Genomic DNA, 27,485 nt, shown 5'->3' on the forward strand with positions numbered 1-27,485 from the left:
TTCAGAGTCTGAATTGACCGTGGGGCCAAGGCATCAATTTGTACTTTTTTACATAGCCCGAGGGCTACAAGGTTGGACAAAACAGAGGCTTTTGCTGTTTGAGAAGAGAAGTGGCACCTTCTGCCCTTGTGACTTGTGGTAAAAGCCTTAACACTTTTACCACGTGACCGTCCCTTGGCCCCGGACTCATGGATTAGAAGAGCTCAGCGCATCGTCGGCACAAGCCTTTTCTCACTCCCAGCTTAGCGAGAGCCTGCATGAAGAGCGCAGCAGCTTTCCACTATAGTGTTTCATCTAATTGAAGGATCATCATTCAATGCTTCCTGGATGGCGGTGCCAAGAAAGAGACCGAATGACCTTGAAGAGATTCAGCTTTTAAAAAAATAAAATGGTCGCTGGAGACACCCCCTTGTTACTGTCGTTTAATGTCAAATCCCACCAAACTACTGAGACACAGTAGACTGATTTATCAGTGCCCAGTGGCCCCTGGAATAATTATTGCAGTGGAAGAAGGTGCATGGGCTCTTTGTCTGCTTGGTGGGAATCAATGAAACTCAGGCTCACTCAGCTCTATTCTGATTGGGAGGAAGTCAAAGTTGCCCTGGCTCCCATTAACCTATTTTCAGTTTGGTCATGTGATTACAGGACATACATGTGATTGATTGGCTGGATTTAACTCCTGCAGTAGAGTATTTTTTCCAGGGGGCTTCGTTCTATTTCCTCAGTCCGTCGGGAGATCTGCCTGTATTTAATGTGCACTGCGGCTGGAACATGCTAGTGCCATGCATTGGTCTTTAATGGTACCTACCGCACTGAGGAAATGACATCCCTTGCAAGAAATTCATGTTTTCTGTGGTAAAACATGCTAAGGAATGTATGGTTTGGCGATGTGAAAATGAATAACAAATGTCCTAGTAATCAGTCATTGACCTTTTTAGAACAATGTTAATCCCAAAATCTCTTTCTCTCTTTGTTCACTTTGGCTTGACCAGTCATATTTGTTATCCAGTCACATCATTCTTCCAAAACGGGCACCACTAGTCACCTCTTCTTGTCAATCCACCGGCTGACCTGCACAGTTATTGCATTAGAGTGCCACTTGTACAGCTAGTGCAGGTTGACTGCAGGTGTCCTATCATGGACTTTCTGGCATACGATAAAGGGGGAAAAAATCAACCAACTAAAACACTTCCTCCCTGGGTCATACATCCAATTAAGCCCTGCCCTGCAGGATTGCTGGCCACAGTCAGATTTTAGATGCAGTTGTCATTAGTTTCCCCCCTCCCTTCATTTGTGATACCTATTTATACCTCATTACATTTGTTGCACACGTAATTATGTAAATATCAGCAGAAAAAATTATCTGAAGGACCTGGCAGTTACAAGGCATCGTGTTTCTGAAGGCGGGCATCCCACTGAGCCGGTTCAATAAAACACCGCAGGAGCAGAGACCCTGGGGCGAGGATCAGCCTGGCCTGCGGAGAGGTGTAACAAACAGCATGTTATGCGGAGACGGTTGAGACGTGACGTACAGTACAAAAACTGGACTGTTATGTAGAGGCAGATCAACCAATCAGGTGAGGTCTGGGTGGGGTTTTGCTGTTCTGTTTCCTCTGGTTCTGGCATTTGGGTGGGGGAGAAAGCTGGGGCAGGAGTGATCCCAGAGGGGAGGAAGGAGTAGAGAGGAGGCTGGCTGATGTTCTTTCATGCAAAAAAAATGTATTTCCATATTTTTTAAAACATACTATAACATTTAATGTAACTGTACTTTAGTATACTGTAACATACTGTAACAGTCAAAATATTACAATCTTTCACAATAATTCTGCATTCTGTACATTCTGTAGATGTATTCAGATACCTCCAAAAGAGACCAAAGGGGTAATAATAATTATATTTGGCAATATATTTATTTATTATGTTCAATACAAAGTATAATTTTACATTACCATTTCCTATACACACATGTGTATTATGTTTTGATGGTAGTTACATGCTGAAAAAGGGATGAGAGCAGCCTTCACTTGTCACAAAAATGAGGAGATCAGAATGGCAGTATATTGAATGTCTATATATGGGGAAAGTATATTTTGCTTACGTAAGGACTTTTGTGCCCTGCCAGCCTGGAGTGCATATTCAGTGGGGAGGCCCAGGTGGAGAGCAGGCTGGAGTGGCCCTGTCACTCGCTTTCAGGGTTCACTTCTGCCTCTAAAAGAAGTAGACTGTGAATGAAACACCTGTGAATCAGACATCCCTTAAAAAGAGGCTGTGTGTGTGTGTGTGTCTCTGTGTGTGCATGTGTGTGCGTGTGTGTCTCTATGTGTGCATGTGTGTGTGTCTGTGTGTGTGCGTGTGTCTCTGTGTGTGCATGTGTGTGTGTCTCTGTGTGTGCGTGTGTGTCTGTGTGTGCATGTGTGTGTGTGTGTGTCTCTGTGTGTGCATATGTGTGTGTCTGTGTGTGCATGTGTGTATGTCTCTGTGTGTGTGTCTGTGTGTCTCTGTGTGTGTGTCTGTGTGTGTCTGTGTGTGTCTGTGTGTGTGCGTGTGTGCATGGGGGAACAGTCGCAGAAGATCTGTGGCGCTTAAACAAAATTCCAAACAGCAGAATTAGGCAAACGTAAGCAGGGGAGAGGAAAGATTTGTCTGGTTTGTAAATATTTGTTGTTTGCTCTGCCTCATCTGTTCAGATCACAGACACTGATTAGGACTGAGAATTGAAACTTCCCTCTCGGGGGGAGGGGGCGAAGAGCTGTGAGTTAGGGGAGGGAGTGGGTAGGTTTTCAGACAGCCTTAACCTGTAGAATGCACAATAACAGGAACAGGACTTCCTGACCACAGCGATGGCTTTTCCTTGTATTCCCAGCAACGTTGTTGTGTGCAGTATTGAAAGCACTGCCCTCCATATGCCAGTGGGCTGTAACTTTTGCTCCCTCTTGTAAAGTGCCATGTAAAAGCTCCTCTCCATACTAAGTGTGTCCTTGGTTCCTCTCTCTCTCTTTCCTCATGCTCTAATGAATCATGCAGTGCCTTCAGCACCAGCAGCAGCCACTCCTCTCTCTTTCTCTCTCCTTCCCTCCCTCCCCCGCTTCTCCTTGAAAACTTTCTCCTCATTTCTCAGTTTTAGTTGACAAGCTCTAATTTTTCGCCATTTTCGATTTCTGTCAGAAGGCATTAGCCTCAGCTCGTTTTTTTGTGATGGTCTGGTTTATTTGTGCTTGAGCTTCTGCTCTGAGACATTTGGGCACCCATGCATGTGATTGCAGGTGTGGGCATGAATGTGTCTAGTTTTGTTTGCGGCTGTTTTGTACATATGCGTGCCTATGTATTTTGTATGCGTGTGTCTGTGTCTGTTTGTATAGTGAAGTATAGCATGTTTGTCTGCATTTGTGCATGGGCTTGTGCATGTCACAGTGTAGATTTATGTATACAAATGTTTTATTTGCATATGTAATGTTTTGTGTAGACAAGCATGTGTAAATTTGTGCTTGTGTCTGTAGTTACATGCCATGTCAATGGGTCCTCATACGTGTGTATGTGTGTGGGACGTGCGTGTGTGTGTGTGTGAGTGTAGACACCACTGTTCCTCTAGCAGATAACACACACTTCTCTCACACACGGTTGCGCTCAAGCCCATTCTCCATTATTCTGTAGCTGCCCTCTAAATCCTTCCAGAACCACCCTGCCAGAGAAATGCATCTCCTAGCCCCCTTCGCCATCCCTCCCATACCCCCTGCATTCTGCCGCACCCCACCCCACCCCACTCCACCCCACACTGCTCTCGCTGAGGCCCCGCGATTGATGGGCAGCTCCTCGTCGGCTAAAAAAAGATTCCACCTGCTGATGTTTCACCTCCTGCCATGTTCAGCCACTGATGTCTCACACCTGCTGCACCAGCAGCTTGGACCAGCAAAATGCACTCCTTGGTGAAGGATGCAAACTCATTTCTTAAGGAAAAGATCCCATGATTACATCCATTCATGCTGGTGGTGCGGCTGGTAGTGCAGTAGCTAGAAGCTCTGAGGCAGATTAATTACTTGTCTTGAACTCTCTGCCCCCCCCCCCCCCCCTCCGTTGCTGCTTCATACTGAAGGAAATGTTATGTTTTTATTTTTGTTTACTGGAATGTTTTTGATATATCATGAGACGGCAGCATCTTGACAGTTGTCATCTGCCTGCAGGTTGAATTTGACAGGTGCACGCCTCTTCAATTGAAGAGCCCTTGGCTGAAACATGTGCCTTTGTTTCCCTGTTCCTCTGAAATTGAGGGCTAAACCCTAAAGGAGAATAAGAACTAGCTCTTAATGATGTCAGTGAGAAGCCAGGTATCAAACCCTGACTCAGGACTGAGATCAATATGCTGTTGTGATTCATATTCTTGTGTGGTCATTCCCGGAGGCAACCACTGTATCATGTAATTTACTGGGAAGCACCCCAAGGACATTGTTCCAGTAATTACAGTTTAACAGTATCGATGAGAGGGAGGTCTTTTCTCATTGAAAATTTGTAGTGCATTAATTTCACCTTGGTTGTTAATTGAAGACAATGTCTTATCCATCTGTGAAAAACAGCACAAATTGAGGATGTGTGCATTTTTTCACTTTTTGGTCATGAGATTTTTTTTATCAAAAAGGTCTAAAAACACATTCATTTGTTTCACCTTGGTTGTTGAATAAAGGTGATTTCTCATTCAGCTGTGTGGGGAAAAACTCTAATTTATGATTTTTTTGACAAAATACTGTATTCTTACATATTTCGCTGCTTTTCCAGTGAAATAGTTTTTTAAATAATAAATGCCGAAAACACATTTTCATAAATTTCGGAAGGAGGCAAAGATACGTAGGCCATTCTGCATCCTGAGCCATATGCTTTGTAACACATACTCCACTGCTAATAATCCCTAGTTTGCATAATGGTAATGTAATTAGATTTAGATTTTTTTTAATGTTGTAAAATCTTGTTAATTAAATACAATACATTAATTAAGCAAGTAGACAAACAAGGTCTGTGGATGTTCGTGAGTAACCATGTCATTATATTTGTTGCTGACTTTTTTGAAAGTAGTGTTTTGGCACTTTGAGTGCCAGACTCTGGCACCGTTGAGATCTGTTGTAGCAGATTAAAGGGGAATTGCACTTCATAACACTTCTGCTTCCCATGACTGATATTGTCCTTCTAATGTGTCGCTCTTCATTTTTCGATTAGTTATTTCATTATGTTAATATTTTATGCTGTTATGCTTTACAAATGCAGGAAATAGACCCAGGCAGTTTAGTGTCAAACTCGAGGATGCATATCATTGCACGACTTTTGATGTGGGCATACCTGCAGACAATAACATTAGGTTATTCGTAGAAATAGTGTTGTATGACTACTAGCTAGCGAAACCGAAAATGTATGAGGACGAAGGAGATTTTGTTTTTGATCATTGGATTGTTGTGCCCTATCGATTCGAGCCGGAATACACAGAAGTAGAGCTGGCTAATTTACAGGCTGATCGTGCGAGAGCGAGAGTGAGTGAGGAGCGGGCCGAGATTGAGGAACCACAGGCTATTCCCAGGACAACGGCAACTGGTGGTAGACATCCTATGTATCACAGACAGATGCAATAGCATTAGCCAGCCCAAATAGTACCTACCTCGAGCGGTTCGACCAACGATGGAAAAACGGTGGGTACAGCTCCAGGCTTCAGACGGTCACCATGGTAGTCCGTGCCTTCAACGTGGTCGCTGCATACCCTTAGTTCTCGTTTGCGAACTTCTTCGGCTGTTATATTGGGGTGTCTGATTACAATCAGCCATGTCTGGCACAAAGTTGCGTCGCGTGAAAAACTATGAAAATGTGCTTTCAAGTCAAGTTTAACGGGGCATTATAGCAACCGGGTACAATGCACCTCATTATTACACCGATATCGCATCAAACAAAAGCTAGCAGACGTTAGTTTGTTCGATTTCATCGCTAAGTTAACGGAATGTTTTGCTTAGCTTCTTCTCGATTTTGCCGCGAAACGAAATCGAAGAAGGAGAAAAAACCAGAAACCGTACTACTATGTGGACTTGCGCTAAAAAATAGGTCTTTGTTTCTAACGCTAGACATTTAAAATGAAATAACTAATCGAAAAATGAGGGGCGACACATTCATTAAAAGGACAATATCAGTCATGAGAAGCAGAAAGTGTTATAAAGTGCAATTCCCCTTTAAGCTGCAGATATCTAGAAAACTCGTCAAACTCTTTATCTGGATGGATAGATTTCTGTGTGTGAACTGCCCATTTAATCCTCACTATATGACGAAAAACTATATGGACACAACTTAGTCTGGGGCTTTTTTTCATGGTTTGGGCTAGGCCCCTTAGATCCAGTGAAAGAGAATCTTAATGCTACAGCATACAATGACATTCTATACGATTCTGTGCTTCCCCAACAGTTTTGGGAAGGCCCTTTCCTGTTTCATCATGACAATGCCCAGGCATGCAGCAAGGTCCATATATGAATGAATGAATGAATGAATGAATGGATTAATTAATTAACTTTATTTATATTGCACCTTTCATGCACAGAATGCAGCTCAAAGTGCTTTACAAAGTGCTTTATATAGAAATGGTTTTACTGTCCAAATAAGGGACGATTCCATATTTTGCGGGTTAGTTGGCAACCCTAAATAAAGCTAGCAACAGTAACTAGAAATGTGATTCAAGGTTGCCATCAGTTGTGAAATTGGACATTGAAAAGGGGAGGGGATGTAACAGCAATTCAAAATCGAAAGAATAATGTTGGTGTTTTAACTGCTTTAGAATGCTGGATTTTGTAACATTGATTTTAGAACTATGAAAAGGCCAAGGTGTCCCTTGAGAATTAATACTGAGAATTAATGCCCACCCTTGAACCAATCAGAACTGAGTATTCAGCTAAGCCATTGTATAACACTACATTAATGCCCATACTTTTGGATATCCACATATTTTTGGCCATGTAGTGTATCAATTGAGATGAAACGGTCAGCTGTATCAAAGGCCTTGGAAAGGCCAATAAAAAGGGCAGAACAGTCCTGCTTATTGTTCAGAGCTTGGGCGGCTGAGGTTGCAGTAATTGCACCATGATTATAGACATAAAAGCGATAAACCAGGACAATCCGTGCGATGCTAATTGTGTATATATGCATCCCTGGGGTTCTGTGGCGTAGCAGATGAGCTGCCATGTCTGTTTGTTGTAGAATGTGGGATTGCGTTTTAATAAATTAGAAGTAGCCTAGTTCAGGCGAAGTAGTGTTTACCCTTGTTTAAACAGCCAGTATTTTTGGCTTATTCATTTAGAACTTGTTTGTGAAGTTAGGAGGCTTTTTACTGTACCCTATATGCTATATATAGTCATGGTCAGAAGAGGTGGAAAAACTATATGAAGTCACTTAACAGGGTGTTGGGCCAACACGTACCAGAACAGTTTATCTGGCAAGGCAGATTCCACAAGAAAGTGAATGAACTCATGCCTTGTTAATGAAGGTGGCAAATGCTGTCTTAAACATTGTTCCAGAATCTAAATCTCAATTGGATCCAGATCTGGGGACTGAGAAGGCCATGGCATATGGATAATACCATTTTCATGGTTATAAAACCACTGGGTGTCCGCACATGTTCTGTGAATAGGAGCATTGTCATGGTGAAAGACACTATTTTTTTCCCCTCTCGCCCCCTCAGGTAGGAAAGAAATAATGCAATAAGGGGTGGAGGTGATCACTCAGAATCAATAAGTGGTGATCCGCCTTGACCTTGGGGCAGTACAGTCCACATTATGGAGCCACTGGAGCTCTTCACTCTTGGAATCATGCACTCAGGCTTTTATGCTACTTCATGTGCACTTGTCCTTTTGTTGAGTACCTATTGAAGGATGATTCATCTGACCGTATCGCATTTCCCCCATGCTCAACATCCATTGACTGTGCTCTGTGCATTTCTGTACTTGAAAACATGCATATGCAGGTGCAATGAATGGTTTGTGTACTGCGACCCAACAATGGTATCCTTGTCCGTACAGTTGTCTTTGAACGGTTTGGCCTTACGACTGAAACAAATGCACCAACATTGCAATCTGTGAGTGCACACTTCCAACCACAGTTCCCCTTCTTGATTTTCTTTCTCTCAGAGTTTCAGGTCGACATCACCCTTGGCTGTTCCAACTGCAAGCTGAGCTGTCTTTTTCATTGAAGTTCCTACCTAATGTGCCGCAACAATCACCCCTCATTCAAAGTCACTTAGGTTTCGTCTTATAGCCATGATAGCCCTAGACCTGTATTGCATTTTTGTACATGATCAAAAGCATGCTGTTGTTATTTGTTTAATAAGCTGAAGAACCACTCTTGTATGTCCTTCATGTATGTATTAGTACTAAAAGTATTAGGCCATCTGTGGTTTAAAAAAAATGTAGGTATGGAAGAATTCTGAATTTATGCGCATTTATTGAATAACAAACCAAAGTACAAACTATAATGCTGTGGGGGGCATTTTCCTGGCATGGTTTGGGTCCATTTGCCCCCTTAGTGGGAAGGGCCATTGCAAATCAATACAAAGTTATTCTGAGTGATCACCTTTGTCTTATGATGAAACATTTCTATCCTGATGGGAGTGGTCTCTTCCAGGATGACCATGCCCCCATCCACAGGGCACAGGGGTTTCTGAATAATTTAATGAGTATGAAAATGAAGTGAATCATAAGCTATGGCCTTCACAGGCACCAGATCTCAACCCAATTGACACCTATGGGAGATTTTGGACTGATGTGTCAGACAGCGCTCTCCAACACCATCATCAATATGTCAAATGAGGGAATATCTTTTGGAAGAATGGTTTTTGATCCCTTCAGTGGGGTTGCAGAGACTTGTAGAGTCTATGCCAAGGTGCATTGAAGCTCTTCTGGCGGCTTGTGGTGGCCCAACACCTTACTAAGTGTCTTAGTAAGGTGTTGGGCCACCACAAGCCACCAGAAGAGCTTCAATGGTTTTAGACTGGAAAAATTATATAGCATATAATTTTTCCAGTCTAAAACCATAACACAAAAAATAGATTCATGCAGCTCACATCATCTAAAACAAGAAGACATGCAACAATATCAGTCCTAAGGTAATTACATAAGAATAGAATGCTAGGGATGGGAATGGGAAGAGCGCCAAGACGAGGTCTGAAGAGGCTGGTCTTCAGTTTGCGTCAGAAGATGGCCACTTATATATGCATATTAAGTATTTGAGGGCAGCTTGAAGAAGTCCCTTCAGGCAGTTTTGTTCTTATATAATAACTTACTTTCTTGCTGTAGTTTCTCTCACTGGCAGGATGTGCCTTGTCCACAAAATGATATGCACATAAATGTATGTATTAATAGACACTCTGTAGCCAGGTGGGAAAATAGTCATAATGTCCTTGTGAATTTGAAATAGTTTCATCTTTTTACTTGGGTTTTTTTTTAATTTAACAGTCACTAATTGGAGTCTGCTCTAATTCCCCCCGGAGCCATGCCCCCACTCTCCCTCTCCTATCTGCAGCTTTAGCTGATTGTTCTCTTCTAAGAAGAGAACATGATTTCTCTAAGATGCAATGTTTTACATAATCACATTACCTATAACAACCAGGAACCATGAGTTTGATCTAGAGGGAACAACATGCATTGTCATTCAAAGCAAGGGCTCTTGAAACACTGCAGTTTTAAACTATGACATACTGTTACCTAGCAACAATAATCGCCCACTTTGATGGACTGCAAGAGCTTGAGAATTTACACAGGTCCCTCTGGGCTGTAATAAAAGCCATAAAAGAGCTAAAGAAATATGACTGAATAAAAGTATACTGCTCCTGACTGTCGAGGAAAAACAGGACTGTGCTCCGTAATGGGTTTTCACCCTGGAATTTATGATGAGGCTGTGTCACCTTCAGGACATAGCCAGGTCTGCCCTTGTTCAAAGAACAGAAATGGTTTTTTCATTTTTGTGTGTGTGTGTGTGTGTGCATGTGCGTGTGTGTGTTTATGTCTTTGTATATGTACATGTATACATACATGCTCTTGCCTGTCTCTATAAGTGTGTGTGTGCTGCTTTTTAGTGCTTTTTATTATACATGAAGAAGTCAATGTACAGACTGTCTGAACAGTCTGTTTTACTGCCACAATATAGGGAAACATTACTCTGTTTAATGCAGTCATAACTTCAGCTTGCGCTGCTTGTGTCATGTTACTATGCCCCAACTGCCAAAAGGCTATTCAAGTAAATATAATGCTTTGGTTTAAAGTGTTTTTGCATGTCTCTGATCCGATTGTTCTCTAAAAAGTTAATGTTTTTACTTGCTCATCAGTTTGGCCTACATTGTTGCAGTTGGGATGTCTCTGCTTTTCAGAATGCGAGTCAATCATGTAACTAGGAGAAACAGCAGGAAATGTTCCCCGGCACTAAATCTGATCTATCAAAGTGTCAGTGATGGATCCATTCTTCCCATGCCAGCTGTTTGTCTGTGTGCATGTGTGCATGAATATGTTCATAAGTGTCTACCTGTGCATGCTATATGTGTGTGTATGGGTTTGTGTGTGTTGTAATTGTGTGTATGTTGTAAAGATATTATTTGACCATGTGCCCAGTCTTGAACAGATGCACAGTCATGACCTGTGTCATTTGTGCCCTTTTTAAAATTTGAATTTTTAGAATTTGTGCAATGCTTGTTTTTTTTCAGTCCCTTCCCCTGAACCTTAGATGATGATTGCTGAGAGCTCACTCTCAAAGGGTTACAATGCATCACCCAGTCAGGCAATTTCGTGCACAGTGGTGAAGCAAAAGGTGAGTTACCTCCTCCACTGTAAGTGCTTTAAGTTTGGTTTTTATCAAGAATACAAAGCACTATGCAAATGTAGTTAACTGCCATCATTATTATTAATGTTATGATTATTTTATCACTATTAGTAGTGGTTCAGTAAGGATTACAATTCAAATAACTATTGTTATCCCATTGACTAGAGTGTAACTCTCCTTAATCTGTGAATTTGTGTGTGTATATTTGTGTGTGCACTTCATTTTGTTTGGGGGAAGGGGAGGAAGAGGGTGAGGTGAAAAGCAACATTGGGTACAATAACGATAATTAAATGATTTACTTGGACAACAGCCAGTATGTGAGGGGTGGAGATGGAGCTCATTGTTAGTGGCACTGATTCATACAGTAGCCAACACTGGATCTGACCATTCAAGCTGTCTTGAATGGATTTCTGAAGGATCTGGACAGGCTTGATGGTGCTCATAAGTTAAGGCGCAGGTCACAGTCCTCAAGCTGCTCCTCCTCTGTGTCCCTCAAGACCACATTAGTTATGTTAACCTTCAGAACAGGCCAAAAAAGCGACGGCGCATTAATTATTTGCTAGAAACTAATGGCAAAGTGCCCCCTCCCCAACTGACAATTTGCAGAATTTCAGGATTTAGCAGACACTTTTAGCCAAAGCGACTTTAAAAGTGCATTTCATCTGATGAGCAATAGACACACAAAGTTCCAGTTATGTAAGTGCCACCAGCCCTACGAGACCTACAAGAGAAAATGGTTACTTTTTGTAAAAATTACATAGAAACATTGAGATGTAGTTTGAAAAGGTGAGTTTTTAGATGCTGCAGTAAACAGCCAGTGATTCTGCCATCCAGAGGGGGAAGGGCCATTCCAGCATAAGGGGGTGAGGGCAGGGCAGAGCCAGGGCCCCAGGAGCAGCTGCCAGCTGCTGGAAGAACTCTCACAATCAGGCAGGCCCGTAACTTTTCTTACCTGAAAAACTGTACCCCTAGCAAAATTCCGTTTTACCTCCTGGTTGAAGGACAAACAGTTGAAATAGTTAAGCAACAACAAACTTTTGAACCGGAGATAGGAGAAGCATTGGTAGTCCCACAGATGTGAGCCGGGGTAGAGGGGGGTGGGTTAAATTGCTGCCAGCAGGCAAGTATAGATTGTAAAGTGGCTGGCTCATTATTGCCCACAGACTGTATTGGTACCAGGGGATAATAGGCTACGGCGGGTGTGGTCTCTGGGGCTTCGTTCAGGAAGACTTTGACAGCAGACAGCAGGCACTTTCTGTCTAACAGGACACTTTGGGCTCGGAGTTTTTTCCTTCATTTTCTCAAATTCTTTTTCTTACTTTTAGAGCAGAACACAAATAATTATTTTATTTTTCTACCATTCTACGGACATCTTTTATGTCCACCATTTACAAATCACAGCGTGGATGCAGAAATCTGAACAAGAGAAAGGAAATGTTTCTATTTGACCAATGTTAACAAGAGAGCACAGTTTGAGGTGAGGTTAGCAAAAAACAATAGAGAAAAACATGAAATGAGTGAGAGAGAGAGAGAGAGAGAGCGAGGGAGGACGGGAGGGAGGAACTGTGGAAGTCAGTTCAGAGAAGAGAATGAGATACTGGCAACATTCCTCGGCCAAGTCTTCCCAGAAATTAATCTCAACAGCATCCTCCATGGGGTTTGGTGTTGGCACCCCCTATACATTAGAGTTCACACACACACACTTTTAAAACAATTGTGTTTGTGCTGAGTGGGTCCTTTCGGACATTTCTCTTCCTTTAAAACAGCATTTACCCTGCACTAAAATGCTGCCTGACCAAAAAGTTGGATGTCTATAGTAAGCCTTGCACAGCCATAAGAACATAATCCCTCAGAAGGCTGTGAACACAGTTCTATTATCCCAGTGCCATTTTCGCAAGCCAAGATAAATGTTTCGTATCCGATTCACAGATGCGGAATTACCAGAACAGACACTGTGATCTGTCTGACAAACTGCTTGTGAATGCACGCAGATGCTAAATGGATGAATGTCCAGATTGAGGTCCATGGGTCACACTTTACAGTCATTTTATACAGCTGGACATTTACTGAAGCACTTCAGGTTAAGTACCTTTGCTGAAAGGTAAAATGGCAGTGCCTCACCTGTAAATAGAACCTGCAACCTGCTACTTCCATATTCTATATCAATGAGCTACCCTACGAGCACCCAATGAACACCCCCCCCCACAACACCGTAGAGGTCCCAGGCCAAGACCTTCCCCATCCACAGTGCCCACGTGCTCCACCCCTCCACCCCATCCCCGTCCCCTCAGGAACACAGAACACTGCTGGCAGAGATCAGTGCCGGGGCCATTCCAGCATAATTAAGTATGTTGCATGTGTGGTTGAGCTGACATGACGGTTGGACGTGACGGAATGATTGAACTATAAAAGAGTTTTGAATTAACCATGGAACAGTGGCTCACGAAAGGAGATTCAACCATGAAAAGATGGTCAGGTGTTGGGGTGTGTGTACAATGAGTAGTGTGTGTGTGTGTGTGTTTGTTTGTTTTGGTATTTTTGAGAATGTTGGGGATGAGGTAGTGGGGTGAAGCGGTAGGGAAATTGTAATGGATGCATGGTGAATGTTCACCAAACCTCCCTGTCCCTTCCGTCACTTTGCATATTCCCAGCGGTTTTTTCCAGGCGTGAGTCTCTCCCTCTAAAAACGGAATGATGATGCTAACATGGCAGAGTTTATTTTCAGAGATTGAACATGATGGCAGATTCAGAGCCACGAGGCACGCAATCAGTGCGCCGCTGGTTTATGCTGGCGTGTTTCGCGGGTAATCATTACTCTACGGTGCCGGCTGATAAGACCTGGGGGACCATCCATCCCGCACGACGGGAACTTATCTTCCGTGGAAATCGGCTGCAGCTCACGGAGCCGGCACCGCGCGGAATGGGAAAGTCGCGCATTGATTCCTTTCAAATCTCCTCAGCTCATTATCCACTTGCGGGAATGAGGCGGCGTTCCGAAAAAATATATTTATTTATTTTTATGCGGCCAATTGATTTTTGGTTTCCTTGGTTGAGTGAAAGTGTAAAGAGAAGAAACTCGACTGCGACAATTTAGCGAAGAACGATGGAGTTGTTTGCGCTAATGGAAATTTTATTAAGCGCAGATAACTTGTCAAGACATGGGGGAGCCGAAAGAATACTAAATTTAATGTCCTTGGCTCAGTTTTCCCCTGCTCATCGGGGAGTTTAGCACGGGCCCTAAATCTTATGGAAAATGAATAGAAATACATGACGCTCACTCCTAGGGTCATTGTCATAGTCCCCATGTGATCAGGGACTCGCACTGAACCAGCTAGGGGGGGGGGTCATCCTATTCAATGGTGATCAGTGAAATGATCACGTCTGACAACTGGACTTGAACACTACAAACCTGAACCATCATTGGACCCCTCACAGTTTCTTGTTGGTTTGGTCCCCATGGCAAGGCAACACAGCTTTCAAAGCTTTCTGTTCTGTCTCTTTTTCATCTGTCATTGTGCTGTTGTCCCTCTGGTCTTGGAAAATGGAATGTTCGTGGCTTGGATCCTATCTACTGCAGGACCATTCCAGAACAATTGATTATGCCTGAATGGTATCTAATTTAATTTGGGGAGGCATGACTATGGCTGTCAGGTGGTGGATGTGAAGCTGGAGGACTGGAACTTCACAGAGTTTAATTGCTTTCATTCAGCAATCATTATCCTCTCCGTCTTGAAGGACATACAGGGCAGGTGGTCATCATTTATTTATAGTAACAGAGTGAAATTTGGAATCATGTTTTATTGACCTTTGGTCAGAAATGTGGTTAAAAATGTGGTTATAGTTAAAGCTTTTTACTATGAAACCATTTCTCCCATAACAATAAGATTCTTGAGAAAATATTTTGTGCATTACAATATGTTCAATTACAAGAAGGAGAAAATTCTAATTAAACCTGGTTAATGTCCCTTTGCTTAAAACAATCTTTTTTAATCTCTTAATGCCCCTTTTCTATGAATGGATTCTTTACGGTTCTTTGTTAAAAGAAGCCTGTTAATACCAGTGCTGGCTTTCATATTGATTTGTGTTTGTTTGTGCCTGAAGCAGAGCACGGTGGCTGACCATTTAACATTGGTTGTGCTTCATCTGAATACTGTTGGTGCTAACTGTGCATTCTCACTCAAAAGGTTATTTCACTTTGTGGGCAATGCCTTAGTTCACTCAGAAGAGCTCTTTATTGTTCTACACTGTGAGGTATTGTGTGCATAATTATGAGTGGCAGTATGTAGGGGACCACACAAGCTTTAATGAGCCTATACGGCGCTGTGTCTCCAAAGCTGTATTCTAGCTGGCACTGATGGCGCGTGTGAAGTGTGAGATGACTGCGCCCCTGTGTTGTACGTACGTCTGGATGCTGGACTTGGCTCCACGCTCTCTCTCTCCCTGCCAGCTCTGCTGTGACTCATGTGGATGCATGCCCGTGGTACACCAGAGCAGCTGGGGCAGGCTGGCAGAAGTGCCTGCATCAGAATTGCCTGCATTAACAGTCACGTGTGTGTGCGTGTGCGTGTGTGTGTGTGTGTTTGCGTGTATGCATGTGTGTGGCTGTGTGTGTGTGTGTGAGAATACATGCTTGTGTACACACACACACACTCTCTCTCTCTCATTAGGCTAGTCTTTCACTGGTGAGTGAGCCATTTGTAGCACTGATTAAATCACTGTTGGTTGTCATTCTGTCTTCCTTGCTTTCCCGGAGAACGTTCAGCTGTACAAGGAACCAGAGTCCAATTTACCTTTGGCACTTTGAGTTGTATTTAGTCTCAAACTGTGTGATGACCACTTAAACTTCTTCCTACTCAACCATTGTAAACCACTATTGTCACTCCTAATGCAAGGCACTGTACTCCCTCCACATCACAATGTAACACAACGCACCATTCACACTACAAAATAATACACAGGAAATTGCTGCTGGTATACAACATAAGAAAAAAATGGAGAGAATGGTAAATTAGGAATATGTCATACACATTGTAAACAGTCAGGCAATATGTGATGGGATAGCTGGGTCTCCTATTCTGCCTTGGGGATGTTGACTGTTCTTGGTATCCAGGGGTGTAGTTTTCATTGATTTAAATTAATAAATTGCATTAATGTATATATAATATATATAATTATATGTTTTATTCAACTGAATGCACTGACTTCAAATCAGTCACTGTTAAAATCATGCTCCTGGAGAACAGCGAATTGGTCCTTCAGACAAAAGGATAACTTTTGAGCCATAAAGCCGGTAAACTCTTAGGACATTGCTTGATTGTGTTCATCAGCAATGGCATCTAACATTTTAAAGGCAAGCAACATAAAAAAGGTATACAATTCTGAACCCGGAAGCAAAAGCGAGATATTTATAATTTACCATTCTCAGGACTTTTAGGTCTTTTTTTTCAGTGAGGTTTCCTTGAGTGTGGAAATGTCATTTTCCTGTCTTGTGATGTGCACTGGCCCTGCTGCACTGCCGGTTAGCACACCGTCCCCTCATCCCTTCCAGTTCAACATGCCTTTTTCAAGACATGCCCAGTACAAGTCAACAGTGAATTCCACCTCTCCCTGACAGGTCGATGCTATATACAGTACACAATCTGGAATCCAAAGAGCATCATCTCCATGTCATAGGGAGCTTATTGAGTCTTTTTCTGAGGCTGAGAATTGAATGTTAATTTTTCGCCTTTAGTCCTTGCTGTTTCCTGCTTTTCTCTAAGCAAATCTATAATCTGTATTTCTTGCTTTGCTTTGCAGTCCAGTGACCATGGCTGGCCCTGCCCTCACTTCAAAATACACAATTTACATTTTCATTTAAATTAGGTTGATGTATTTACTCGGAGGCGGAACACCGCCACATCTGTTCAACGACTCTTTCTTAGTTGTGACCCAGTCTCAAAATGCCATAGCTCATCTCTTTCAAGCTATGACAAACCCAAGTTACCAAATAACATTAAGTTCAGTATACCACAATTTGATACTGAAAACAGACCCTTTTAATGCCCAAATTTTTTTCACTATGTATGCGGTAACTTACTATAACTCCTCCTTATTAATAGTTTGATTATTAAATGTATATTAAAATGTATCAGTAATAGTAAAATGTGCAGTGTTTAATCAGCTCTGAGAGGAAGCCCATTTATAACACATATAAACTCTTTCATTATGACCTGGCACTCTGTGTAATTTTATTTACATCTACTTTGAAATTATTTGTTTGGATTCTGGAGCTGCTTATGTTGTGCAGATCTGGACATGGACATGGGCACAATCTTTGGGGCATCATAATAGTGCTGTTCTTTCTTCTCAGTGACAAAGGGCCGAGAGTATGCCTATGGGGGGGCACATTTGGCCCCCACGCTAGTATTACATTTTGATTTCACTCTGAAAGTGAAGCCCCTGCATAAAATAAGCCTTTGTGTCTAAGACAGCCCACCCTCTGTCCTGCCGCATTAATGAAATGTGGCAGGACAAAATCTGCTTCAGTCATTTTTAAAATGATGATTAATTATGCCATAGTTCCCTCAACACTGCAAAATTAATCACTTCTAAGAATCATTATGCTCTCTTGTGGCGAAGAATATACCTTATTTATGATGCAGCTCACCTACTACAGCTCCAAGCTAAATCTCTAATTTTGTCTGTTTCCTTCCTACTTACACACAAAATCTGTTTTGCTTAGTGTACTGAGACCACATTTACACGAAACAGAAGGGCATTGGGAAAGAGGCTGATGTTTGGTGATTAAAATCATATAGGCTATATATAGCTCTGCATTGTCTTTGAAGCATGTTCTGCGGGTAGTTCTGCATTTTCTCTTTTTCAAATGGAATTTTCCATTATTAATAATATGTATCCCCTGGTAAGAAGTATACAGTATCCACTGGCTTTGTAGTGCATGTATAGACTAGAGCTACTGGACAGGGAAGGGTGAGCCTCAGTGGACTGAAAATAAGGCCCATGGTAAACCATTTGTGCCTTCCTAGTTGGGAAGACTGTGTACAGAAGTTTTGCTTCTGCTTGGGTAAAATTGATATTTTTTCAATTGATTCTCTTTGTAGTGAGGTGAAGCTGATGCATTTTCATCAGTAAGTTTGAGAGCACTTGAAAAAGGGATATAAATTTTGTGCATTTGATGTGAATAATCCTAGTTTGACACAGATTTAACAAGATAGGTTTGGCATGTTTGAACAGAGCCTCTTTGATATTGTTTGAGTAAGATAAGTCTGGGGCATTTTATCAGAGTAATTGAAGTTGGACTTATTTGATTTCAGTGGGACTGGTTTGACATTGATTGAGGAAGACTGGTTTGAAGCAGTGGATTGGTCAAGTTTCAGTATGAGTAAGACAGGTTTTTATTTGAGTGACACCAGGTCATCACAGTCTGAGACAGATTTGTCACATTTGACTTGTATGGTACTGGTCTGGCTCAGTTGGAGTGAGACAGATTTTTCACATTTGAATACTGGTTTTATGTGGTTTGAATGTGCCACTATAAAGCTAATGGAGAATGAGGGGTTAGAGAGCATTTGGGGATCTGGATCCACTCCTGCACTCTCTTCCAAATGCTGCAGTTATTGACTGTGTCAACGACGGCCGGTCTCTATCCTGGGGGGATATGATGTCAGTTCTGCAGTGTCTTGGCTGAATATGTGCAGTGCTTTGTAACTGCGGCAAAAAAAGAGACAAAAATACACCCTCCGGAGTCACAGCAGAGGAGAAGCACTAAATAACTGAGTACACGCATCACACAATACACCAATTAGGCACACGTCTCACTCCTGACCAAGGGAGCGTGGTGACGTCATGCAGTTTTCACCAACCGCGGCTTCCGCGTTGTCTCAGCAGGCATGCGACGAACGTGCCTGCCGCTGCGAAACAGGTGACCTCTGCTGTCGTCGGAGAAAAGGAGGCCCACGAAGGGCGTTTCATCTCCAGAAGCGAACGTCTCGTTCCGCTGTTGAAAAGGAACAAATTCCGAAACCTTCAGAGGCGTGCGAGGCGCGCGCGGAATGTATGGTCGCCCGGTACGGCTGCACAGTCAGTATTGGGTCACGCTAATGCCCATGATTTACACGGCGTGCTCCTAAACACAGGGACCGTGACGGGCGATCGCATGCAGAACCGCTGATTTATATTAGAGTCGCCTGCTTTTCCGACTGCTTTTTAGAGCGAGATAGAAACTGTGGTGACTCACCTGGCAGAACTCAGTACTGCCACCTAGGGGTTGGATGTGTAAGGGTGAAAGAGTCCCAGAGAGAAGCACATGGGCCACTGGTTTGAGGGGAAATGTAGCAGCAAAAACCTATTAGTGAATTCTGATAGGAGACTAGATGAAAGCAAAACTTTCTACTGTGTCATTACCAGCTAATACACTTAGAATTCTGTCATTAGTAGCAAATGAAAGTCTTCCTCAAGAACACTGCATTATCAGATGCCCGTATAGAGGGTGACTTTGAGAGTTTTTCTCTGAATGAAAAAAAAACAATAAAGACCAATGTGCTCAGGTTCAGACTTTGGCAAACAACGTAGCCGTAACGTGGTTTAGGATTGTGCCTTTTGTTGCCGTGGTGAAAGGTTTGAATGGTTTGGTATCCTCGCTGGAAGGGGACAAAGTGATGAGGTTTCTGGGAGACCAGCCAGTGTGCTTTCCTTGCAAACCGCCATAGACTTTCCGTAGAGACTGCTCTCAAAAAAAGAAACTTGCCTTATTATGAAAGTTATTAAAGCTATGTTTTCGATTCATTCCGGGATTTTTTTTTGCATGTACTGCAGACTTGCCCTCTCCGATCTCTTCCTCTGTTTTACACAGAATTTTTCACATGTAAACGATGGGGGAAAATGTGTTTGTGACTCAAAAGTTTTTTGAAGCAGCAAGTGTTTAATACATCCTTCCTGCCTACACGTGCCGTCTGCTGTTAGCGCCTAAACTCCACGTGTGTCATCTGTCGTTGACAGGAACACTTCACGCCCGCACTTGGGTTGTTTGCCTTGTGGGCCATTAGACATATTTTTTGCTGTTAAATTGGAGGGTAAGTGATGGGTATTGATTGAACATAAGCTCTTCCAGGAGCTGATCCCACTGCATGAGGAGGGTTGTCACAACTACATGCATTCATTCATCGGGTGTATTTAATTATCGATGGATTTTTATTTATATTATTTATTAATGGCTGAGAGTTTCTCAGCAAATTGGAATGTTTGATCTGAACCATAGGCCTGTCTCATTGCCGCTTTTGTCAATTATACTTCAGTCCAACAGATCCCAAGCCAGGGTTGCACTGGCAAGCTCTGGGCTAAAACTGGCCCAGAGGAAATGTGTCTACACTCCACACAATTGCCTTAATAAGGTCTGCCAGTATCATAGTGTAATAATTGTATAGGCTCAGCCGATGCATAATGGAGATTAGGCAGCTGCGGTCAGTTAGCGCTATGTGACACACATTCATTTGGCGGAAGGAGACAGGGCGATTGAGGGAGGGAGGGAGGGCGCTCTGCCTGTTCCTGTGTGCGGTCGGCGGGACCGCAGCGGAGGCTCGCCTTGCTCCAGTGGGCCTCCAGCAGGCTAATGCGCGCATTAGCGCCTGCCGGCTCGGCTGTCACTGCTGCTCCCCAGCGTGTGCTCACGCCGCCCTGAAATTAAACTACCCATCAGCATCAAACCTCCACTGGGATTATAATTACCACAAATGTAAATGGACTTGAGAGGAAAATAATTGACTTTTATGTTGTTTTTTTATAACCTTCCCCCCCTTACCGGCTTGTTTATTTTTGATAATGGCTCCAGTGTGAACCTAAAAATGATTTTACGTGACATGTCAAATAATGTTGTATTTGTGCCACTGCAGATTTTTTTTCCTTGCAAAGGAGTAGTAAGATGGCTGTCTTCCTCGGACCTGACTCCCCCTGGTTAAACTAACTCCTCCAATATCCACTGGAACATGATTCATCTCCACAGGCTGTGTGATCTGAGCAGCCATCAACCAAAAGCTGTCTGTGCCTAAGTCAGCTTTAAGCTTACAGCAGACAGCATTCGTCATTCGTCGTAGCCATTTGGTCAAAATGACTCTTGGCTGAAATGGTGACACAATCTGATTTCTTTGAAAATGTGATTGACCTATTTTCTGCCAATGTGGCACCAGAAGGTGAATTGCAGTTCCCTCGCACCTGTTTACCGACTTCGACCGTGTTGGTCACTGTGAGCCCTCACCCCATGCAGGGCAGAGGATGGGTCTGAGTCTACAGAGTCTGGCTTCTCCATTCTGGCTCTTGGTTTCTTCCTGTATGCCTTTTTCTTTGCCTCGGTCATCCTAGGCTTACTTTTCTCGGTCGGTTATAGACTGGGATGTACTATCAAACATTGTGACATATTGTGATATATTGTGACAAATGTTTTGTAAATTGTGTGATTTTATCTATATTAGATTTTTGATTTGATTTAGTACAGTTGAAGGCTAAAGCAGACATGGACAAGTATCATCAAAAGAACTGAGGCATGGTAATGAGTTTGTTATTTTTTCTTTTCTTTTATTATTTTTACATATATTTGTTCATTTTTCCTCTGTCTAACCAGGTAGGTCAACCGAGTACTCAATTTTTTGCAGTTACTACCTGGTAATTTGCAGTGTTGACAAGTCTGTCCCCCAAACCTATACACCAAGCAAAGAACGTACATGCGCACATACACAAGTAAATGCGCAAATACACATACGTACACATATACAGACACCCGCACACATTGTCATCAGAGTTATGTCCCCCTAGCAGAATTCAGAGGCAGATGTCGTGGTGGCACAGAAGGGAAGTTGTGATGGAGTAACAGAAGGCAACGGGACCGTGGATCCATCTTCACATGCGGCTTCTCCTATACCAGCCTCATCGCTTTGGCCCGCCTGATTTACTGCCTGTTTTTCTTTGTGGTCAACAAGGCTCCCCATTAATTTTACTGTACCAATCAGCCCCTGCGAATGCGGTCAGCCGTGTCTGCCCTCTATTAAACAGCATGTCTCGCAATGTAAGGGGGTGTCGTGATCTCTCCTCAGCACCGTGCAGGACCCTGAACACAATGCATTCGAGGGTCACGCTGCTTTGCTATTAGTCATTGTAATTACGGTCTCTATTGTGACCGATATTTTTACCTTGGCTTCTTAACGTAAATGAGGAAATAATGTCAGTCTTCAGGAAAGCCAATAAGGTCCCTTCTCATGCTTAGAAGCATAATAGAGTTCCTCGGCCAATATGATTAGTTTCTTTATTGATCTGTCAAGGGCTACAGAAAAACTGCCCGGACTCCTTTGCGGGCTCAAATTGAGTGGACGAAGGAGGAAATTACTTACTTTTGTTCTCTAGTCATGTTCCTTGACACATTTGATATGGCGAGTGATTAATTTTTAACTTTAGTTCCCTCCTGCCCTCTTTACTACTATCATTTTTTCTTTTGCCTTAACTGCAGGGCATGGCCATGCTATACCTTTCTGTGATCACCCAACAACAATATTAATATCTGATATATACAGACGGGTGACAAATTTAAGGAAAACCTGAATAAATTAGTGGAGCAACATAACGAATGCAGATGCTTCCATACAGGTGTACTGCATGATCCAATTAAGCAATTAAAATCCTATCATGCTCTGTGGCATGCATAAAAATGCTGGCCCAGTTGAAAAGAAGAAGGTTAATTATTGGGGCACAGATGGCAGGAGCTTCAGTCACAAAGACTGCTCAACTATGCCAATGCAGGACATGATCAGACTGTAAGCAAGAACAGTCCATCAACAACTACGTAAAGAGGGATATTATAGTAGGGTTTCAGTGCATAAACCCCTCATTACAAAGACAAATGCACATTTGAGAGTTCAGTGGTCGGTTTTGATGTTGATGGTGGAGAGCATTGTCTAACACGTTGGTCCAAACTCTCCATGCACTTGCCCAGTTGTCGAGAATATGGTGAAGGATGACTCATCTGACCATGTCACTTTCACATCTCTGTAGACCAGTACTCCTATCTACTGTTAACTCCTGTCCCTTCAAGCTCAGAACAATCCCATTATCCTGCTTCCAAGCAAGCAGAAATCATAAAATCAATAACTGCAAAGTGCAAGACTGAATACCAGAAATGTCTGGCAGCAGACACTAGTGAAATCCTTCTTTGTAGAGCTGTTCAGTGGAAATATCAAATTAATTCTTGTCCTATTGTTGGATCAGGATACATCAGTACTCTTGGGAGGATTGTTTAAGTACTATGGTATTTCCTTCTTAACTACATCTTTTAAAACATTATAAAATTTAATAGTCTGTTGTAATGATCCTGTTTTTTTGTATATTTTGCACGTACCGCACACAATGCTAATTTATGTAAATTTTATAGACCCTTTAAGAACATGTGTTGGGAACTAGCCTCAACCAAAAACATTATATTACAATATAGATATTTGTCTCTCTCAAATCCATAAATGAAAGTCTGCATTAATAATAATGGCACAACCTCATTTACACTCATGGTCATTGCACCTAAATGAGAATTAGTCAGCAAAAAGGCTTGGTCTCCAGCAGTGAGCGCTACATGCTCAAGGAAACAGTGTTTAGCAGATGAAGTGTGGTTTTTATATGACATGCATGCTTCTGAGCTGGGGCTGAGTTACAGAGTTCAGCTAAATTTCTGCTATTCTGTAGTTTCAAAGTATATTTTAAAGTGCATTGGTGTGAATCCCAGTATGTGAATGTAGTGTGTTTTGGTTCATTCCAGGAAGAAATGTTTACATATAGGTGTGTGTGCGTGTGTGTCTGTGTGTAGGTGTGTGTGGGTGTGTCTTCTTCTATTATTGCACTATTTTGTGTTATCTTTTCTGATTTATATATGGTTATGCAGCATAACATTGCCCACTGTGCCAAGTTGCTTTGATTACTTCAAATATTTATTTTTTATGAGCATTGTGAACCCCTTAAGAATCAACATGTAATTTATTTTGTTTACTTTGCCAGGACATAGTCTGGCAAAGTAAACTCTGGCATATCTGTGTCAGAGTTAGACATAATCTAATTTGCATCTTTAGTCTTTAGGCAGGTAGCTGTGATTATATGAGTAGGAGATGGAAATCTCTTAGAGAGGGAGTGATGTCTTGTGTTTAACCACTATAATGCAAATATAATTGTAGAATTGTGGGCTTTGTAGCCCACAAACAAATTTAAGGGTTTTAAACTGGGGTTTCTTCTAATATCAGAGGTAATATCAGAGGATCTCGATTGCAGGTATAAAATAAAATAATTTCAAATGATAGAAATGCCTTAATACAAAGGAACGGGGCTGAAGATCCAAAATAGATGTAGCAGCAAACTTAGTGCAGGTGGCTGAAAGATAATATTACATTTCATTTGAATTTCTGTATTTTATTTTTCAACTATACACCATCTTTATGAGTTTTCTCCCCCCAAAGGGTTTGGTTTTATTGGATTTGCGCACCAAGCGAGTGAAAGCTTTCTCAGAGAGCTTTTATTATTGTACCACAAAACATGTTTTCTCAAATAAGTGTGTCTCTGCAATGTGAAGCCATAATGTAATACCAAAGAAACAATGCAATGCCAATTCATTAAGGCATGTTGTTCATGTTTTTTTTGTATGCCATAAGGTCACATTCATCTAGAGACAGCTGCCAAGCCTAGTACCCAAAGGTTATTGCAATTTAACATAGTTTCAACTGCTAGATTTTGTTGAACTGTATTGATTTTGTTCGAACAATATATGTGCCTTTTGTCACTCTCTAACCAGAGAATCTGTGTTCTCCTGTGTGCTTTTCCATGCTTTCACATACCAAGCATGAGAGGTGCCACTGTAAACAGTCAAGGCCACAGCTGATAGGTAGAATATCCTACTGGATATGGAGAACATTTCTTGGATATACATGTATATGCAGTGGTAAAACCTGTGAGAACCATGATCCATTTAATTAATGAAGTCTGAGCAGATGTGGAAAATCCAGTTTCAGAAAGTTAAAGTCCTCCCCAGTGTTCCAATCGTGTGGATTTGCTATCAGCACAATTCTTCAGCAAGGAGTGAAACTAACTAGTGAAATCAGCTGGCTGAGTTCATGGGTGAAAGAAACACATCGCAGGACTTTTACATTCTGACCCCGAGACTTTCCATCTCTGAGTCTGAGACACCTTGAGAAGCAGTTAAATGTAAATGGTAATTACCCTCCTAACTAAGGGAACTACGAACCTGAACGAATTCGAAACTAGCATCTGGCGTGGCATACTGATGTCTATTCGGTTAAGGGATTTGCATTTTAATGTCACTGTGAACTTGAAAATCTTATGAATTCCAATGAATGAGAATGAGAATCTGTTACAATTAAAAAATGATGGAACAAGGGCCAGGTCTGGGTCCTTTTCTGGTAACCTGGTTTTAATAGTTGCTTTGGAAATGTTGATTTCTTATTTTTTTGGCCTGTATAACCTATTGGATCCCTAGATGTCCCTCTACCCGAGAGCACACCTTGTCAGGTGACAGTAGTGTGAGCCAGCCTCCCTCACGTGCTCTGACCCGCTCAAGCACTGGTCATCTGCTGTGGCATTGCTGGCCGTATCGGAGGCCAGTCTTTGTGCAAATGGAGCACAGATGCCCTGTCTTTTTGAGCCCAGTCGGATGGTATCAAGAGCAACTGCCTGCCCAGTTGGAGTTGTACTAGAGATGCTGGCAGTCCTGAAATGTCCTGAAAATAGTCTGTGTGCCTGCAGCCACGAGAGAGAGAGAGTGAGAGTGTGCGAGAGTGAGAGAGACAGAGAGAGAGAATACAAACGAGTTCCATATTCCCTCATATCCTCCTCAGCACACGCCATCTTGCCTCAACTCCTGCACACATTGAAGCTCAATGTGGTGACAGAATCCTTCCCATATCATCCCAGGAGACCCCCCCCCCCCCAATATTAACATTTACAGCAGTATCTCCTTTTTACTCCACCCACCCCCTTCCTCAGCTTCCAAAGGTCCTGAGACTGTGAGATACAACGTATTTCTAATCTCCATCGTCACTGCAGTATGAACATATAGCAACTGCAGCATGTAATGTGTTTGTCGCAGAAGAATATATTGCTGCTATGTATCTCCTGCTGGAGTCTCTGGGCAGAATATACATGGTGTCATAAATATGTGTTCTTAGCCACAAGTAAGGTGTTAGCATTATCACCATGTCACAAGCAGTGTAATGGAACATAATTTTTACATTCTTATTGTGTAAAGAAGCTGTATGTGTTATAATGACAAATACACATTTGTGACATAGAAACAGGTAATGCAGATATCAGTATTGTGGCCAGGACAATGAAATACATCACTCATGGAGATTTACTTAGTAATTCAATTTAAATCAGAGAACTCAAAAAGCTAAAAGGTGTGACTGAAAATATACAACTGTGCAACTACATGTTTTCTGTTTCTGCTCTTAAAACTGCCGAGATAGCACAGAGAACTATTGCTGAAAGGAAAGCTGACTGCTGTTGTGTGTTTCCACTGGAACCAGGCCATGAGCACAGCTGCATGTGTTGTGTAGTGTGCTTATGAGCATTAACTTGCAAGTGTGGCCATGTGTAATTAACTGCTAATAGCACTGTGGTTACACAGCAAGTGAACAAGTGATATGATAGAATTAAACTTGTGGCTGGATAACAACTGAAGGTCTCGTTGTATTTGCGGTTTTTGAGAACATGGCCTGTTTTCAGCAGAAAGATGAAGTTAGAAATAAAGATAAATTAACCTGTTATTCTTGGAATGTAACAAACACAACAGCAACAGTGATATTAGGTTGGGCTTATTTTGCCTGATGTTTGATCGGTGAAACCTGGAATATTAATTAATGCATTCATTATCTGAAAGACAGGTCTTAAATATCCGTATATCCGTGGTGGCCTGAAATGTGAATGAGTACTGTCGGAGAGCTGTGTAATGGGTTCATTTTATCTATGCAAATGTATGAGCTAAAAGAGGTCTACAGAGTGTACAAAAAGCAGCTAACAAATACAAATCTTGTATTTACACAAAAAACACTATTACACACCGGAAAGAAGTGTAGGCCCAGGTGCTCAGCAAAGAAAACCATTTCAGACCCTGCAGATAAAAAAGAGCTCATCAATCCCTGAACAATAACTTCACAAACAGGGAAAAGTAATTCAGTGGTATAAATGACCATGGGAGGACTGAGTGAAGCAGCGAGTATAGTGTGTAAGTACCATTTCAAATGCACTGCAGTTTTCCAGCTTCTTCATCATTTCCCCACAGTGCAACTTAATGTACAGTACTACAATAAAAAATAACATATTCACAGCAAAATGTTCAGCCTAAAATCAACTCTGAGAGAGTACTTTTAACTCTAACAGAGTATATTTGGTCCCTTATAGGCATAATTAAAATCTGTTCAGAGTTCAGATAACACTGAGAATTTTCCTGTGTACAGTGCTTTACTATGGCAAATTGCAGTAATGGGCTTCATCGCTTTTTCTCACGGCAGAGTTGTAGCTGTTTATACAACAATGGAATGCCGCTGTGTTGCAGGCCATTCCTCAGATGTACGTAGGACCGGTGCAGACACCCCAGATTTTGCACTGTTTGTTATGAACGCTTGTTCAGACACGTTGCA

General features: G+C 42.1%; 1 protein-coding gene across 1 annotated transcript in view; it reads left to right on the forward strand.

Annotated features, from left to right (window-relative positions):
• Nucleotides 1-10,679: 10,679 nt before the first annotated feature.
• The window catches only part of caln2 (calneuron 2), an 81,440-nt gene continuing 64,634 nt past the window's right edge, over nucleotides 10,680-27,485 (forward strand). Inside the window, exon 1 of the mRNA XM_064351330.1 lies at nucleotides 10,680-10,803. The gene's annotated coding sequence lies outside the window, so the exon portion shown is untranslated. The remainder of the gene's footprint in view (nucleotides 10,804-27,485) is intronic.

The sequence above is a fragment of the Anguilla rostrata genome, chromosome 9 (genome assembly GCF_018555375.3).
Source record: "Anguilla rostrata isolate EN2019 chromosome 9, ASM1855537v3, whole genome shotgun sequence".
NCBI classification, from domain to species: Eukaryota; Metazoa; Chordata; class Actinopteri; order Anguilliformes; family Anguillidae; genus Anguilla; species Anguilla rostrata.